A 17,721-nucleotide genomic window follows, 5' to 3' on the forward strand; every position below is an offset into this window, starting at 1 on the left:
AGAAGATGATGGGCATCAAAGAAACTCCTTATGGAGTTTACTTTCTTTGTGGCAAAAGTTAGCCACTGGGCAAGAAGTACCCATGACTCAACTGCTGACAGTATGCTGTCCAAAATGGACAAACAGAACACAAAAGAAAGGACTGCCAAACCTTGCCAAGACAAAGTAGAACAGCCCTTATTATATCTGACAGAAAAGTCTGTCAGATATAATAAGCCTGTAGGCCAAAGATGGATGCCCCAACATTGCAGAGGAATATTGGGTGACTGTCTAGGCAGCCAGCTGTTTCTGTCATTTCTCACATTCTTTTGGAAGTCACTTATTTGCACTTCCTGCTTACTCAGTAAATATTATCTCCTTCTTGGGTCTCTGAGGGAATTGAAGACTAGTTAGAGTTAGAGTTTTTCTTGTTAACAAATTCAGATAAGAAACTCACTAAAGAGGTATAAAGTATGTAAGTTTGAAAGACATCAAAAGATATGTTTTGGTTGGTAATACAAGTTATGATAGAAAGTGAATTAGGTACAACATTTTGAACTCACCAAAATAGAATAAATAATGGAGTACTTTCTTTGAATTTGTCAAATGTTTATGAACTGGACATTATTAATGTAATTCTTGACTGTATGTACTATATATACTTATTGTACTTATTGTATATAGTTTTTCTTATATTAGTTATAACCTTCTTTTATTATTTTAACTAAGAAGGCAGAAATATGATGATATATTGTGTACCCAAATAAATTTGCCTGAAGATCAGAGGACAGAACAAGCCACTTGACTAAACATAGAGGCCAGACAGTGGTGGCACACATCTTTAATCCTGGCATTTGAGATCTCATGCCTTTGCTTAGAAAGCACACATGCATTTAATTCCAGCACTAAGAAGGAAGCAATGGCTGGGCAGAGAAAGGTATAAAAGGTGTGAGGAGAGAGGAACTGAAGCCCTTTTCAGGCTGAAGGGTCCTAGAGGTAAAACATGGCAGTGGCTTGTTCCTTTGTCTCTCTGATCTTTTAGCATTTACCCCAATATATGGCTCTGGGACTTTTATTAAAAGACCAAATTAGATTTCATGTTACACTTGAGGTTTGTTTTCTTGATTAATGATAGAGATTATTGCAGGGCCCAACTAACTGTGGGTGGTGACATCCATAGACTCATGTTTCAGAGTGCTATAAGAAATCAGGTTGAGCAAACCACGAGGAGCAAGCCAGTAAGCTGTACCCATCCATGACCTCTGTAGCAGTTCCTGCCTCCAGCTTCCTGCCCAGCTTGAGTTCCTGACCTGACTCCTTTTGAAGATAGACTGCGATGTGGAAGTGGAAGTGAAATTAATCCCTTTCCTTTCTCCCCATGTTGCTTATGGTCATGATGTTCTATCACAGCAATAAAAACTAACTAAGATGAATGGCCACATTTAATTTATACTTTTTTCCCCAAATATTTGGTATTTTCTATCTATTTAATATTCAGGTTAGAATTTAAGATTCCTGGCATTTTATATTGAAGCTTTGTTCTATTTCTTATAATACATCTTCTTCTAGGAAGGTGACTTTGCCAGCTCTTGTTGCCATAGTTTCTCTATATACTTGTGTGCTGTTTCTTGTATGTACTTTACATAAAGTTTATTCAAATCTTTTTCAGTAACTATTGATTTTGCTTCTTGATTGCTTCCGTTATAAGAATTGTAATGTTCTGTTCTTGAAGTTGAATGGGTTTGTTTTTCAACAGCCAAGACATTCTTGTGTTATTTGTCTGAATTATAGCTCAAGAGAATTAGTTCCCTTGCACAATTAACCCAATTTTCACTCATTAGTCTTGAGAACATATTTCCTGGAGGTTTAGGATTTAGAATGTCTCTCAGAGTCAGGAGAAACTGACTGGACATCAGCTTTGGAAGAATATTGTGCACGTGAAACACATTGTGAAGGCTTACAGGAAACAGTCTACAAAGCAGAACTAAGTCTCCAATGACAAAGTTGAGCCCTAAAAATAAGTGCATTCAGTAGGTTGAACAATATTATAGTTTGGATCTTAAGTGTACCCCAACAGCTCATATCATAAAGGCTTAGTCCATAGCTGATAGGGAAAGACAGAGTAGTCAAGAGGTGGGTGGGATTCAGTAGAAGGAAACTAGGCCACTGAAGATATGTTCTCACGTAGGATACCGGCATTCTTTCAGTTTCTTCCCTCTTGCTTCCTGGTTGCCATAAAGTGATCAGCTTTCTTCTTCTACAGATTATTACACTTTGACTCTGCACAGACTCCAAGGTGATGGAGCCACTCAGAATGAACTGAGACGTATGAAAACTGTGATTCTAGGGAAGTCTTTTCTCTTTTAAAGTCATTTTCACTGGTATCTTGTCACAGCGGAAGCTGACTAACACAGCCCATCTCGATGCACTTCCTAGATGAAAGGGTTATAAATTCTCTTCATACTTTTATATGTTATAATCAGTTAGATTTTATATTTATTACATAAGAAGGTCAAATGGATATAACTATAATTTGGAAGGATAAATAAATCATTGTTTTATCTTTTTTACCTTTTCTTACTACTGTTTAAATATTTCCATGATTAGCAAAATCGAAACTCTCTGAATGATGATTTTTTTGTGACCTATTACTAGTTTCAATTGTTTTTCAAACTCTGGGCATGTTTTGGTGTACACATCTGCATGCATCTTCTTATAGAATATTATGAGTTTTATATTAAAATGTAGACACTCCTTAGAACACTGTTGTTCTTTCTACTCAACAAGGTAACAGAATGCTCTAGCATATGATTCTCAGCCTTCCTGGTCCTGCAACCTTTTAACACAGCTCCTCATGCTGTTGTGACCCTGACCATGAATTTTTTTTCTTTGCTACTTTGAAACTGTAATTTTGCTACTGTTATGAATCATAATGTAAATATCTGTGTTTTCCAATGGTCTTAGGTGAAAGGGTTGTCCAACCCCCAAGGGGATTGCAACCCACAGGTTAAGAACCACTGCTCTAGTGTAAGCACACCAAGCAAATTTAAGCCTGTACTTTTAATCTTGATATTCTTTATTCTATCCTTGTTCCATTTTTCTCCATAGTCCTACAGTTCAGCTCTCCAGAGATCCTGGCTTCAAACCTTGAGAATTTTCTAAACCCTTCATATTTGACATACCCTAAACCTGTTTTGCTTGTTTAAATGTCTGTCTGTCTGTTTACTTGTTTATATTTGAATCCATGAGACTATCAATAAAGCTATATCATTTTTAATATACCTTTATTTAGCCTCTAATGTTAATATTGAACAATTAAGAATTCAGCATGTGCCTACATGGAAAAGTATTGAGGGTAAGACTAACGTCTTTTGATTCTCTTCACTCCAGGAATTGGTATATCAATTCCTGACTGCTTTGATATCCATGAAATACAGATTTTGTTTCTGCCGTTCCATGATAGCCAGAGCTCTGTTGGCTTCCTTGTCTCTTAACATGGCTCTCCCAGCTCTTTGGGCTCTCTCTGGGCACCAAAGAAAACCTGACTTCTGGAAGGGATAAACAAGATCTAGGTAGTTGGTTCCATTTTCCGTGTAATCATGTCTTCTCAAGTACTGGCTGCCTCTCTAATGACTTCAAACAGTTATTTGTTGCGTTCGTCTGATTTTTCTAGCAGTTCTCAGTGGGAAAGTTGGTTTGAAGCCAGCCAGTTTCTCATAGTGCAAGTTTTTACAGCAAAGGTCTGAGAACCCCCACTTCCCTACCTCAGATATTTTCCAGCTTTATATCTCAGTGCTTGGAGCTGAAGACGGCATGGCTACACATTTACAATACATAATCATTTGATTTTAGAATCAAGCAAAGAGCATCTGGCTCATGTCACATTCTGCAGATTAAGAGTGAGTGGCTCCTCTGCACCCACATAGCAAACATGGTACCATGGCCTGAATATAATTCCTTCTCCCTGGGATCCAGGGAAGCAAGTAAAAGGCAGAGCAGCTAGAGTGGAATGGCAAGTTTCCATTCATGTTTTATGTCAAGAAGAAATGTTTCAGTCCTTCTACCTAGTGAACAAGATCTAAATGCTTCCCAACACACACCTCTATTCACATCACATGCCTCTAGGTTATTAATTATACCTGTCATTTCTGAACCCACGACACAAAGTAATTATCACATTGAAAACCTACCCTCCTCTTAAGGCAAAACTGTAAAAACCTGGGAACATATGTTTAAGCCATCCTTTCAGCTATTTTACTTAAAAAAAAAAACAACTATATCTGATATTTGAAAGTGAAACCTATTGAGTTCCCAAAGGACCCATCATGTCACCTATTATCTAAATGGAATTATAGAATTCAGTGTAATAGAGGTTGCTATTAACAGTTATTCCAGGACAAGAGATATAAAAGCAATATTTAAGAGGCACCATAGTTACTCAGTAATTAAACTGCAAATCAAAAAACAAACAAACAAAAACAAAACAGTTCTCTAATGCTTCCTAAAGGAAGCCGATGACATTCGTATGTGAAAAGAAGTGTTTGTTGTGAGAGAACACAGTTTTAGAGAGCAATTCTAGATTTACAGAAACAGGAATATGCAGAAAATAGAGTTGGGTATGCTCTGTTGGCACCTTTCCCAATGTACTGTGTTAGACATTTGCTACCACCACTGAGCAGTGTTTATTCATCCTCACTGACCAAACCCCATAGTTTAAAATAGTATTCATTCTTTGTGTTCTATAGCTTTTGGCAAATGCATGATACTAATTTACCACTGTAGTCTCATATAGTATTTTCCTTGCTTCCTAATCCTCTCTCCTCTGCCTGTTCACATCACCAGCTCATTCCTAAGTCCTGAGCCATGACTGATTTATTTAATATTTTCATAATTTTAATTTAGCTACAAAGTCAAAGGTTGGATAAGACAACAAACAGCCTTTTCTGGTTTCTTTCCAGTTTTTGATTTTTAAATTTTAGAATATTTTGTATTCAACATGAATGTTGTCATCATGAAGAAAATAGATGTATTTTAAAAAAGAAAAATTGGGTCTAGTGGGAATTCTTGGAAGATGGAAGATGTTGGTTGTTATATTCTGGCTTTTTTCAGGGGTCTGCTACAGTTTCCAAATAAATCACATGCAGGCTTATTAATACTTATAAATGCCCAGCCTTAGCTTGGCTTGTTTTTAGCCAGCTTTTCTTAAATATCCTGGCTACCTTTAGCCTCTGGGTTTTATCTTTCTCTATTCTATATCTCTATTCTATATACCTTTCTTTACTTCTCACACTGTGGCTTGCTGTGTAGCTGGGTGGCTGGCCCCTGATGTTCTCTCTCCTTCTTTTCTTGCTCTCTCTCCATTTATTCTCTCTGCCTGCCATCCCCATCTATTTCTCTATGCTGCCAAGCTATTGGCCATTTAGCTCTTTATTAGACCAATCAAGTGTTTCAGGCAGGCAAATTAACACAGCTTTACAGAGTTAAACAAATGCAACATAAAAGAATGCAATACATCTTTGCAATATTAAGTAAATATTCAAAAGAATAAATGAATGTAACACATCTTCAACTAATATTCTACAACAGGAAGATCAGAAACAGTCTAGGGTACCTAGGATTTGGGTGGAAGAAAGTTAAAATAAAAAAGTGATCAATAGAGAAAAAAGACAAAGAGCTTCAAAAATCAAAAATAAGACTGAGTAGGAATTCTTTTTCCCAGTAAGAAGTCAACTGGTGCCCTCATGTATGCCAAGAAGTGCTTAGGGAGCTGGATCCCACCCCAGAAATCCCATGAAGGATTCCCAGCACCCATCGTAGAATAATGGAGGATTCCCAATACCTGTCATAGAACCAGGAATCATCCCCAGTGCCCATCATAGAACCAAGAAGAGCCAGTGCATGCTGCTGAACACCCAAATCAGAGGCTGAAGTCCCTGGCTGGAGAAGAAATTGCACTTCAGCAAATGGCAGATGGGTGCAACAGACTGAAGACTGGAGCTGAGTCTCTCAGAAGCTCCTCCCTCAGCCACGGCAGGCAGGATCTGCACAGGTCAGGAGTACTGACAGAGCTGAGATAAACGCAGGAGCACCTCAACAATGGGAAGGAAGCATTGACTGAGAACATGGTGCCTTCTTGCAGTCTTTAATTTTTTTGTTCTTACTTTACATATTATGTACATATGTATCTTTTAAAACATATTTGGCACATCTTTTTTGTACTCTAAGTGTACAGTTATTGTGGTGTAATATGTCCCTCATTGCAAAACACTGCACCTATCTATCATTTGTCTAAATCTAATATTCAGTATTTTCTCTACTAAGTCATAAATTTATCCTGTTTACCTTTTTCCCTCATCCTTACCTACCCTTTTTTCTTCAAGATCCCTCTCATATATTGATAATTTTAGCCCAAAAAAGCAAAAACAAAAACATGTGTAGATTAGTTTGTAGTTGACTTGACATCAGCTGGAGTCATTTGGAAGAAAGCAATATTAATTGAGAAAATGCCTCCACTGGATTGGTCTATGGGTAAGGGTGTGAGACATTGTCTTCATTGATGATGGATATGGGAGGGCCCAACTCACTGTGACAGTGCCACTCTGAACTGGTGGTCCTTAGTGCTATAAGAGCAGACTGAGCAAGCCACGAGCAGCAAGCCAGGAAATAAACATCCTCCAAGATCTCTGCTTCAGTTCTTGCCACTAGGTCCCTGCCCTAACCCCCCAATGATGAAGTATGTGCAGAAATGTAAGCCAAATAATCCCTTTCTTCCCCAAGTTGTTTTTGGCCATGGTTTTTATCACAGCAATAGACAATAAACTGAATACTACGTTTTTCCCCAACCAGTATCCCAATGCCCTTATACCTAAACCAAACTATATAGGGGATACCAGTGAAGGAAATGGTATCTTCTGCTAACACTAAGTACCATGAATCATCATAGATATTAATACGAGACACCTTAACAAAAATATCCATATTTAAAATTTTCAAAACAGATCTGTATTCTTATATTCTTTTTTTTTTACTATTCAACTCTTTTTTTTTTTTTTTTGGTTTTTCGAGACAGGGTTTCTCTGTGTAGCTTTGTGCCTTTCCTGGGACTCACTTGGTAGCCCACGCTGGCCTCGAACTCACAGAGATCCACCTGGCTCTGCCTCCGAGTGCTGGGATTAAAGGCGTGCGCCACCACAGCCTTTTTTTTTTTTTTTTTTTTTTTTTTAAAAAAAACTTTTATTTATTATGTATACAGTGTTCTGCCTGCATGTATGCCTGCACACCAGAAGAGGGCACCAGATCTCATTACAGATGGTTGTGAGCCACCATGTGGTTGCTGGAACTTGAACTCAGGACCTCTGGAAGAGCAGTCAGTGCTCTTAACCTCTGAGCCACCTCTCCTGTATTCTTATATTCTATCATATACAAATTGGCAAATATTTTCAATAGATAACATGCTTTTCTAGATCTTCAGGAGAAACTCACAAACCATCTTTAAACATGGTATTCTACTTTTTTCTTTATATTGTTATTTGCAGTAGCCCTGTGAAAATTGTATTTATAATGTTGCTATATTATCACATTAGCTCATCATTACTTATGTTTCATGATGCATGCCACAGCATCACATCAGGAAAGTGCGCGAATAAGAAAGTAAAAACAACTCAGAGATATAAGTAAATTTTCATTAATTCGTGTATAGGTTGTAGGTAAAAATATTAAGAACCAAACTAGTAAAAATTTTATTTAAGAAAAACAGAATGATAAATTGAGTCAGCATCACCTTCACCTGATTTTACTATGGGGTGTGTGTGTGTGTGTGTGTGTGAAATGCTATTTACCTTTGCCTCACTATGATCTTGGTACCTGACAGAAACAACTTAAGACATGAAATATTTCACTTGGTTTAATGTTTCCAGGGGTTTCGATCCTGCATGGCAGGGAAGGCATGACAGAGTTCACAGTGGCAGCAGCTTGTGGTGGAGTCTTCTCCTCACATCATGATGTACTAGGGAGCAGAGGGAGCAAGCTCACATCTCTGCTGGTAATTATGTTTATTTTCACTTTAAACTTATAATGAGCCGTATTTTTATGTGGTCTGTTCATTTAGCTCATTCTGTGTTGTAATCAGATCAGCACACCAGATATTCAAACACCATTCAGGTCTGCTGCATCAGAAAGAATGAGTTTTGCTATGGACTTGAAACACTATGTTTTTATCTGCTTCCGATTTATCCCAAACATCACAGTGCTTAAGAAGTAGATTGCTGTACTATACTGTCTTGTGTAAATAAAATATGATCAGCCTTTACCAGATGACTGGGAGATCGTTCCCTATTCCTATTAAAAACAAGAACAAAAAAAAAGGTATAAACTGAGAATAATCCTAAAGATGTAAATACATACGGTAGTCAAGTAAGCAGAACATATAAACTGAGAATAATCTAAAGATGTAAATACATATGGCAGTCAAGTAAGCAGAGCATCAGCCATCCCTTTTCTAAAACATATTTTGTCAGCATCTTCCTGCTATATAATGGACATAACATCTGACTGGCACTCAAAAAGTCTTAAACTTATGCAATTCTGAAATCAGGACTTAGACCCATATGTGTGTTTCAAAAAACACATTACACTTTGAGATCAAAATTAATTACAACATAAGATAATAAATGCAAAATGTATTAGTTATTTCAAATTTGTGGTATTCTTTAAAAATTCTCCATTTACAATCTTTTATGGTTAAGTATGAGTGCATTAACATAAGTTTGTAGTACAAGAATAAACATGTTTCAAGATCTATGGGTTATTACATATAACAAGTTTTTCCAGACAACTACACTTAACTAGATTTTCTGTTTAACAGTTTCAACCAAATTTGCACACTGCCCAGAGGTCCCTTTCTTTAATCAAATGTTAATTATGTTAACCTGATTCAGATTCACTCAGTACCCCTCCATCATCTTCTAGGTAGCATATACATCTTGAATCAAATAGACCAACTCATAACATGACCCCAATTTCATGTCTTCAGCTCATTCTCCTCCTCTTCCTGCCTGGTACCCTTACTCAATTTTCAGTCTCTCATAAATCATTTCAAATTCTTTCATATTTTCAAGACCATGATCATAAACATCCTATTTCTTTAGATGACCAAGGTCATATCCTCTAACTCTCCAATTTAAATATCATCTTGGGCCTCTGCAAATGAGAACTGGGCCTTCCTCTCCTGGGCTTTCCTTGTCCTTGTATCCATGCACAACTCTATTGATGGTCATCATGTGTGGAATATCTTCTAAGGTTAAGAAAGCCTTGAGTTAGATTGTAAAATTTATTCTCTCACAAAAACAAAAGCTTAACCCCGAGCTCAAGGATACTCAGCTAATAAATTTTACAGAAAATGTTTAAATTGTGATTTCTGTGACCCGCAAAGCCCATGCACAACACTGTTTCTTAGCAACGTCCTTTCTATTGTGCTCTTTTATGCTCTTATATGTTATTTCCTGAGAACATTCAGATTTGCAATGTGTTTCTCACAGTGTCCAGCATGTGATGGGCACTCAAGAAATTTTATGAATTGATAAATGACTGATAGAGGCATGGACAGATGGAGGATGCAATGAGAAAACAAGTGGTAAACAGGTGCTGAAAATTCAATCATTTGTCTATCAGTTTTAAAGATTAGAAAAAAATGGGTTTGATGGCATGGGGATGGTGAAGATTAAATAATTGTTTAATTTATCTACTTTATTTTTATTTTTATTTATAAATACTTATATTTATACAGCATAATATATTTGTGTATGTACTCATTGTGGGATGGCTATATCAAATTATTGTTTTTCTTAGTGAGAACATTTAAAATCTCTTTCAGCAATTTGAAATTATTATTGTCATAACTAGGGTGTGGAAGCCACCTGAGCATCCATCAATGAATGAACAAAACTTAGTACACAGCAACTACAAAATATTATTTGACCTTTTAAAAGGAGGAAATTCTATCTGTTGTAAGAACATATTTGAACATGGAGGTGTTCACATTACTATATGATCTCATAAAAAGCCAGACTTATAGAAGAAAATAGTTTGGTGATAATTGCCATGTGATGCTAAGTGGGGAAAACAGTGTAACAGGGGGATGATAGGGACCCACGATCAAAAAAAAAAAAAAAATAACCAAAGCAAAAATTGGAGGGAGGGGGAACTTTATAAGGGTGGGAGAGAGATTAGAGAAGGTGGTGATTATGGTTTTTCAGAATGCATTTTATACGTGTATGAAATTGTCAAGGAGAAAATTCAATAAATGTTATAAAAATTATTCCAAACCATTTCTGTGTTCTTATAAAACTTATTTCAATTAACTAGTAAAAGTTAACTTCAGAGCAATTCTAACTATTCCTAATATATATTTGATTTTTTAATAGAGTTTCTCAAGTAATGAAAACTACAAGAATTACAAAATTCAGACTTCACTCTCTGTTCCCAGTGGGTGCTTCAACATGCCTGGCTTATTAACATTGTTCCCCTAGAGCCCTACTGCATGAATGCTGATCCCAGGCTGGCCAGTTATTTCTCAGTTCTTTGGTCAACAGCATTTGAAATTTGGCAGATTATCAAGCAATCTTGAAAATATAAGAAGTCATTACATTTCTTTCTTCTCATTTTCAAAATTTTTTAAGTGACTAGGTAAGAAAAATAACTGTTAAATATTCCATGTCTTGATACTTTTGAAAATACAGCATGGGCTTGTTTTTTTCTCTCTTCCATTGGACACTTTCAGGATTTTATATCTGTCCTCTCCACATCTATTAAAATATATTTGACGTGCGGTGAATAGTGTGGAGATATGATAGTGTGTACTACATCTGTTCTGAAGAGATCTGTTGAAGGTTGGTGGTGCTATTAGATTCTTGTCATCACAGTATATCAACTATATGTGATGTACCACATATGTAGGCTTATGCCTTTTATACTCAGTGCTTACTTATGTTGTAACTCTTGGCAATTTGCCTCCTGAACTTCCTCATGTGCAGTGTAGAGAAATTACTACCACTCAGCATCAGTGCTGAGTGACAAAGCAGAAAGAGCTGTGAGCTCTGTAGTGTATTTGTGGTACTACAAGGGATATATGGATGGGTAGATGATCAAAGGAGGTGAGCCTTGAGGACAAGGACTTTTAGTGGTTATTCTTCCATTGATTTAATCTCAAGCCATATAACAGGGCCTGGCACAGAGCAGATCAATAAATATCTGTAGAATAACTCAATAAATATCTACAAAAGGACTTGATGACAAAGGTTAGTGTGATAAGGAAGTTTGATGCAATTTTTGAACGTATGGAGTGGTAAAATGAATTATATTCTATATCATAGTGGCATAATCAAAATGGCATGCTTGGTGGTATCTGTTTCAGAATTTGAGGATTTTCAAAACCTAGCAAACAATGTGAAGTGTCAGTACCACAGTGAAACACTGGGTTTTGCTCCATCTCAATTCTTTCAGAGCAGCAACAACATAAACATCCAGGGAAGACATAACAGTTACCAAATTAATGCCACCTCACTTTCCTCTGAACACTTGACTCTCTCCACCTGTGTGTCTAACACTCAACACTCTTTGCTTTCATGAGTACAAGTGCCTGCTGTGCTGTACCACCCTAAACAAAGAACATCTACACATTCTGCACCGTAGATTTTCTTCAAGTTTGTTGTCCATTATGACAACCTGATAAACTATTCAAGATAAAGCAGACATTCGTGGTAATACCATATCTTGCCCAGGGACATTTTCACAAAGAACTCAGTTTCTACTGAGTTGAGTCAGTGATGAAAGGTGGAGCCAGTGATTGCAAAAGCAAAGGACATTGGAAAAAAATTCCAGGCTTCTAAAGTACAGTATTATCAATGAAAAGATGGGACTAGGAATTCAGAACACAAACTGGACAATGTCTCAGATCACACCTGATGAAGTGCAAAAGGTACAACACACACCTCTGTTTGGACAGACCTCTAAAATGAAAGGGTCAGAAATTATACCACTGAATGTGGTTTCTACTCCTGTGGAACAGACTGATGAACAATATTATGAGCACAGACAAAGTGCTCAATATTATGGCCAAAATTTATGTAGTGTGTGGAGACTGTGAGCCAATGCTCGTGTTCATGAGTACCAATGCAACTAAACCAGTTGCTGCAGGATCTAATCCTAAGAACAAATATTATTGCAGAGATGCTCACATGATCTCATTCCTACAGTCCAGCACAGACTCAACACATGTTGCAGAAAATGAGAGTGGTGCCTAGGACAGAATTCTAGCACAGACAATCCAGCCCAGTAGATGAGGAGATTGTCATAGACGTGCAATAGAAAAGCCAGCCTCAGCAGAACATTTCTAATCCACGACAAGCTATGGAGTACTGTTGTCCCCATATTTCAGAGGAAGAAACGGTAGCTCATACAGCTCACAGTAATCATAGTTCAATGTGCAGACTCATGCAGGTATGTGAGACAACACATCCAGTTCTGAGGACTTGAGCTATAACCTGGAAACAAAGACCACATGTAAAAACAAAGTATTAAGTTGCCTATACCTGTGAGAATGATTACTATGAACAATGGTTTGTGGGGCTTTTTATTTTTTTCTTTTAGATGAAATAGACATTAAAATCTTAGCCATGTGCAAAATTGTTCTTAATTTGAGAAGTTGCTCAACCCTGTGTTTTGCCCCAGGACTCTCTGCATCTGTGTAGGAAGATGAAAATGAAATATAGTCATGCAAGAGGCTATTTCTTTAATTTTCTGGATTGTCACATTCATTCACCATGAAATTCTCTACAGAAAGTCAATTTTGGAAAGTTCCAAACTTAATTAGGTCTTGCAGTTTTGTGATCTTCATTATAATTATCAAATACTGAAGAGCTAATAAAGGATCAACCTCTGGGCTTCAGAATATCCCAGCATATTCATACCTCAGTGACATCTTGAATTAGTACTGGGAGCTGATAAACTCTGGTGAAACAACCCACCAAACAAAGTTGGCAAAATGCAAGACACAACAGAGCTGTGGTCAGAACAGAAAGAACATGTAATATGGAAAATAGTCCTGTAACATTTATCAACAATACACGGGCAATTCAGAAGAGGCATACACTGGCATAGCAAGTCCAATTAAGAGCATTTCTCTGATAAACTGAAGTCCCTATCTCCTACTATCACGCAATTATTCATTTGAGTCTATTGTTAGAGGAAGAATGAGCAGTGAGCATCTTCCTCCTTAGCAATCTTTTTCCCTGATATGTGCAATTTAGCCAAATAATACATATCACTCGTTCAAAGGATGTTTCAATGCCCAGACATTTTTCTTAATGTAGGTTCTCTGACAAAGAAAAGTGAATTCAGATCATTTATTTTTGTTTCATTCTTTTAAATTGTTACAAATACTTTTATAAGCATTTCTGTACTTTTTTAGATTAATAGAATCAGAGAAATGAATCAAGTTATGGATCTCAGAGTAATGGGAACCATATTAACACTTTCAGGCTTGTAATGCCTTGATTAAACAGCATTTCTGCACTTAGATCCTGTAATGTTACAGAAAAATGACATTGAGGGAATGATACATCCTGAAGGTATGGCAAAGGGGTAAAATGTTGAGGTAGTATGCACATGATTCAGTCCCAATGTCACATCAACAAAATTCTATTTTACTTTTAAGATTTATTTATTTATTTTTATGTAAATAGGTGTTTTTTCTGCAATGTATGTCTGAACATCATAAAAGGGCCTCAGATCTAATGGGACTATAGTTGGAGACAGTTGTGAGATGCCATGTGGTTGCTGGGAATTGAACCCAGGACATCTGTAGAGCTGTCAATGTTCTTAACCACTGAGTCATCTCTCTAGTGCCCTAAATTCTATTTCCATTAAATGAATTGCTTTTGTGGGAAGCTAATGGGTATAAACTGGAAATAAAAGACATTTCAAGGGTTTGTCAAATAGAAATGTGCAGTTTTTAATTCAAAAGACTATTATTTAGTCTCTGTAGATGAGCTGTTGAGTACTCAATATTTTTCTGTTAACAGAAGTAAGCTGAACTGAATCCTTATGGTTTAACTAGCAAGGAGAAGCATTACTATACAGTTGGTTGTGTCTTCAGAAGTGACAGGAACATGGGAGTGGAAAGTGTGGACAAGAACCATCATTCTTGCGGTCTGCAGATGGATAAAGTCCTGTCTCTGAGAGGGTTTTCAGGCCCTATAATGCTTTGTTTTGTGTTGCTTGCATTTGTCTGTCATCTGTCTGTCTATCTGTATTTTAGTCAGATTGCTAGAAGCACATCTTTTTGTTTGAAGGAGATATTAGGGAGTTACTTGCAAGAGCTACAAAAAGAAAATGCTGGAATGCAGTTGGAATGTGGGCAACTTTTTTCTTTTTTCTTGTTTTTTTTTTTAATTTTATAATTAACTTAATTTCACATATCAGCCACAGATTCCCCTGTCCTCCCTCCTCCCACTCCACAACCCTCCCCCCGAATCTAACCTCCATTCCCACCTCCTCCAAGGCAAGGTCTCCCCTGGGGAGGCAACCCAGCCTGGTAGACTCAGCCGAGGCAGGTCCAGTACCTTCCTCCCTACACCAAGGCTGAGCAAAGAGTCCCAGCATAGGCCCCAGGCTCCAAAAAGCCAGCCCATGCACCAAGGACAGGCTCCACTGCCTGAGGTCCTCCTAAACAGTTCAAGCTAATAAACTGTCCCACTTATCCAGAGGGCCTGGTCCAGTTCCATGGGGGCTCCTCAGCCATTGGTTCACAGTTCATGCGTTTCCACTAGTATGGCTATTTGTCCCTGTGCTTTTTCCAATCATGGTCCCAATATCTCTCACTCACACAATCCTTCCTCTCTCTCACCAACTGGGCTCCCAGAGCTCCACCTGGGGCTCAACCGTGGATCTCTGCATCTGCTTCCATCAGACACCAGATGAGAGTGCTATCATGACAACCAGGCCATCCGATCATCAGAGCAGGTCAGCTCAGGCACTTTCTCAACCATTTCAAGTAGTCTACAGTGGAGGTATCTTTGTGGATTTCTGGGGACCTCTCTAGCACTCTGCTTCTTCCTATTCCCCTGGGGTCTTCATTAAACATCCCTCCCCATTTTCCCACTCTGCTCCTAATCCAGCTGGGACCTCCTGCTCCCCTAAGCTCTTTTTCCCAATACCCTTGCCCTCCATTACTCCCCCACCCCAGTTTGCTCATGTAGATCTCATCCATTTCTCTGTCCTTGGTCGATCCCTGTGTCTTTCTTAGGGTCCTCTTTACTAGGTAGCCTCCCTAGACTTGTGAGTTGTAGTCTGGTTATCCTTTGCTCTACATCTAGTATCCACTTTTGAGTGAGTACATACCATGTTTGTCTTTCTCAGTCCATGTTACCTCACTCAGGATGATTTTTTTTCTAGTTCTATCCATTTGCCTGCAAACCTCATGATGTCATTGTTTATCTCTGCTGGGTAGTACTCCATTGTGTATACGTACCACATTTTCATTATCCATTCTTCAGTTGAAGGGCATCTAGGTTGTTTCCGGGTTCTTGCTATTACAAATAATGCTGCTATGAACATAGTTGAGCATGTGCCTTTGTGGTATGATTGAGCATTCCTTGGGTATATGCCCTAGAGTGGTATAGCTGGGTATTGAGGGAGGTTGATTCCCAATTTTCTAAGAAAGTGCCATATTGATTTCCAAAGTGGCTGTACAAGCTTGCATTCCCACCAGCAGTGGAGGAGTGTTTCCCTTGCTCCACATCCTCTCCAACATAAGATGTCTTCAGTGTTTTTGATCTTAGCCATTCTGACAGGTGTAAGATGGTATCTCAGAGTCATTTTGATTTACATTTCCCTGATGATTAAGGATGTTGAGCAATTCCTTAAATGTCTTTCAGCCATTTGAGCTTCTTCTGTTGAGAATTCTCTATAGCCCTATAGCCCATTTTTTAATTGGACTGTTGGGTATTTTGATGTCTAATTTCTTGAGTTCTTTATATATTCTGGATATCAGCCCTCTGTCAGATGTGGGGTTGGTGAAGATCTTTTCCCATTCTGTAGGCTGTCATTTTGTCTTATTGACCATGTCCTTTGCCCTACAAAAGCTTCTCAGTTTCAAGAGATCCCATTTATTAATTGTTGCTCTCAGTGTCTGTGCTGCTGGTGTTATATTTAGGAAGTGATCTCTGGTGCCAATGCGTTCAAGACTACTTCCTACTTTCTCTTCTATCAGATTCATAGTAACTGGATCTATGTTGAGGTCTTTGATCCACTTGGACCTAAGTTTTGTGCACAGTGACAGATATGGATCTATTTGCAGTCTTCTACATGTTGACATCCAGTTATGCCTGCACCATTTGTTGAAGATGCTTGTAGATGTAACCAACTGTCTTATTAAATAAGAAACACAGAACCAATGTAAAAGAGAAAGCCAAGAGGTCAGAGCTCAGAGCTAAAACCTTACCCTTCCTCTGTGGTGCTCCTACTTCTCCGAAAGAGAGCTACTTCCTGTGTGTTTGTCTTTAATATAGTCTTTCTGTTCTGCCTTCTCATTGGTTGTAAACCCAAACACATGACTGCCCTGTCACTGCCTGTAAGTACAGCCCTCCAGGTCTTAAAGGCATATGTCTCTAATGCTGGCTATATCCCTGAACACACAGAGATCTATGGGATTAAAGGTGTGCGCCACCACCGCCACGCTCTTTCTATGGTTCTAATAGCTCTGACCCACTGGCAACTTTATTTATTAACATACAATAAAAATCACATTTCAGTACAAATAAAATACCACCATAAATGCTTTCTTCTTTTCACTGTACAGTTTCAGCTAACTTTTTTCATATGTGGAACAGATAGTGTTGTTTTGGTTCAAGGCATTCTGGGAGCCAAGAAAAGGTCTGTTTCTCTCTGCACACAAAGCTCAACTTCTTTTAGCTCCATGAGATGAGGCAGCTTTGAGACAGAGGGATAGAATACCCTTGAAGTACACACAAATGATCCTGTGGAATAAATGTCAGGAGTGCTGGAAAAGAGGCGATTTCCGCATTGAGAGGTGTCTGTGACCACTGGCAGATCTCTCTCAGCAACAGCCATGGCCAGTCTTGTGAAGGGGTACAGAGGTCACTATGGGAACTCTTCTAAGTAAATGAAAACATCATTGTTAGTAGGAGGAATACAGCTATTTCATCTTGACTACTCATAAATAGGTGCTAAAAGAGAGGTGCAGTATTAACACAGAATCACAATTTGTTTTTCTCATGATCCCAAACCAGGTTTCCCTAGCCCCAGATTTCCCTAAGCTTTTCCTTGAATAAAATCTAAGCTAATCTTTCAGATGAAAAATATATTTTATCCATCCTTTCCTAAGTATAATTTTCAAGATGCAGTTGAAATATGAAATACTTCTCTGGGTACATGCTTCTAACTTACTTGGTGAGTATAATCCATGCAAACAGGTCTTTCATAGTCTGCCAGAATGCTGACAACTCCCTGATGTAAACTTAGTGTTTTGTTCCCTTGATAAGAAGAATATTCTGTCTCACTTCTGTGTATCCGGGCTAATCATTATTTCTTTTAACTTAAAATTCTACCTCTTTAATAAAAATTCTTCATGTCTTGTGAATGCTGAGAACCAGATTTTGTGTTAACTAGGTTTGGTTCCTCATGGGCTATGCCCCAGTCCATAACTTTTACATGTTCAATCACTGT

Source organism: Peromyscus leucopus, chromosome 14 (assembly GCF_004664715.2).
Source record: "Peromyscus leucopus breed LL Stock chromosome 14, UCI_PerLeu_2.1, whole genome shotgun sequence".
NCBI classification, from domain to species: domain Eukaryota; kingdom Metazoa; phylum Chordata; class Mammalia; order Rodentia; family Cricetidae; genus Peromyscus; species Peromyscus leucopus.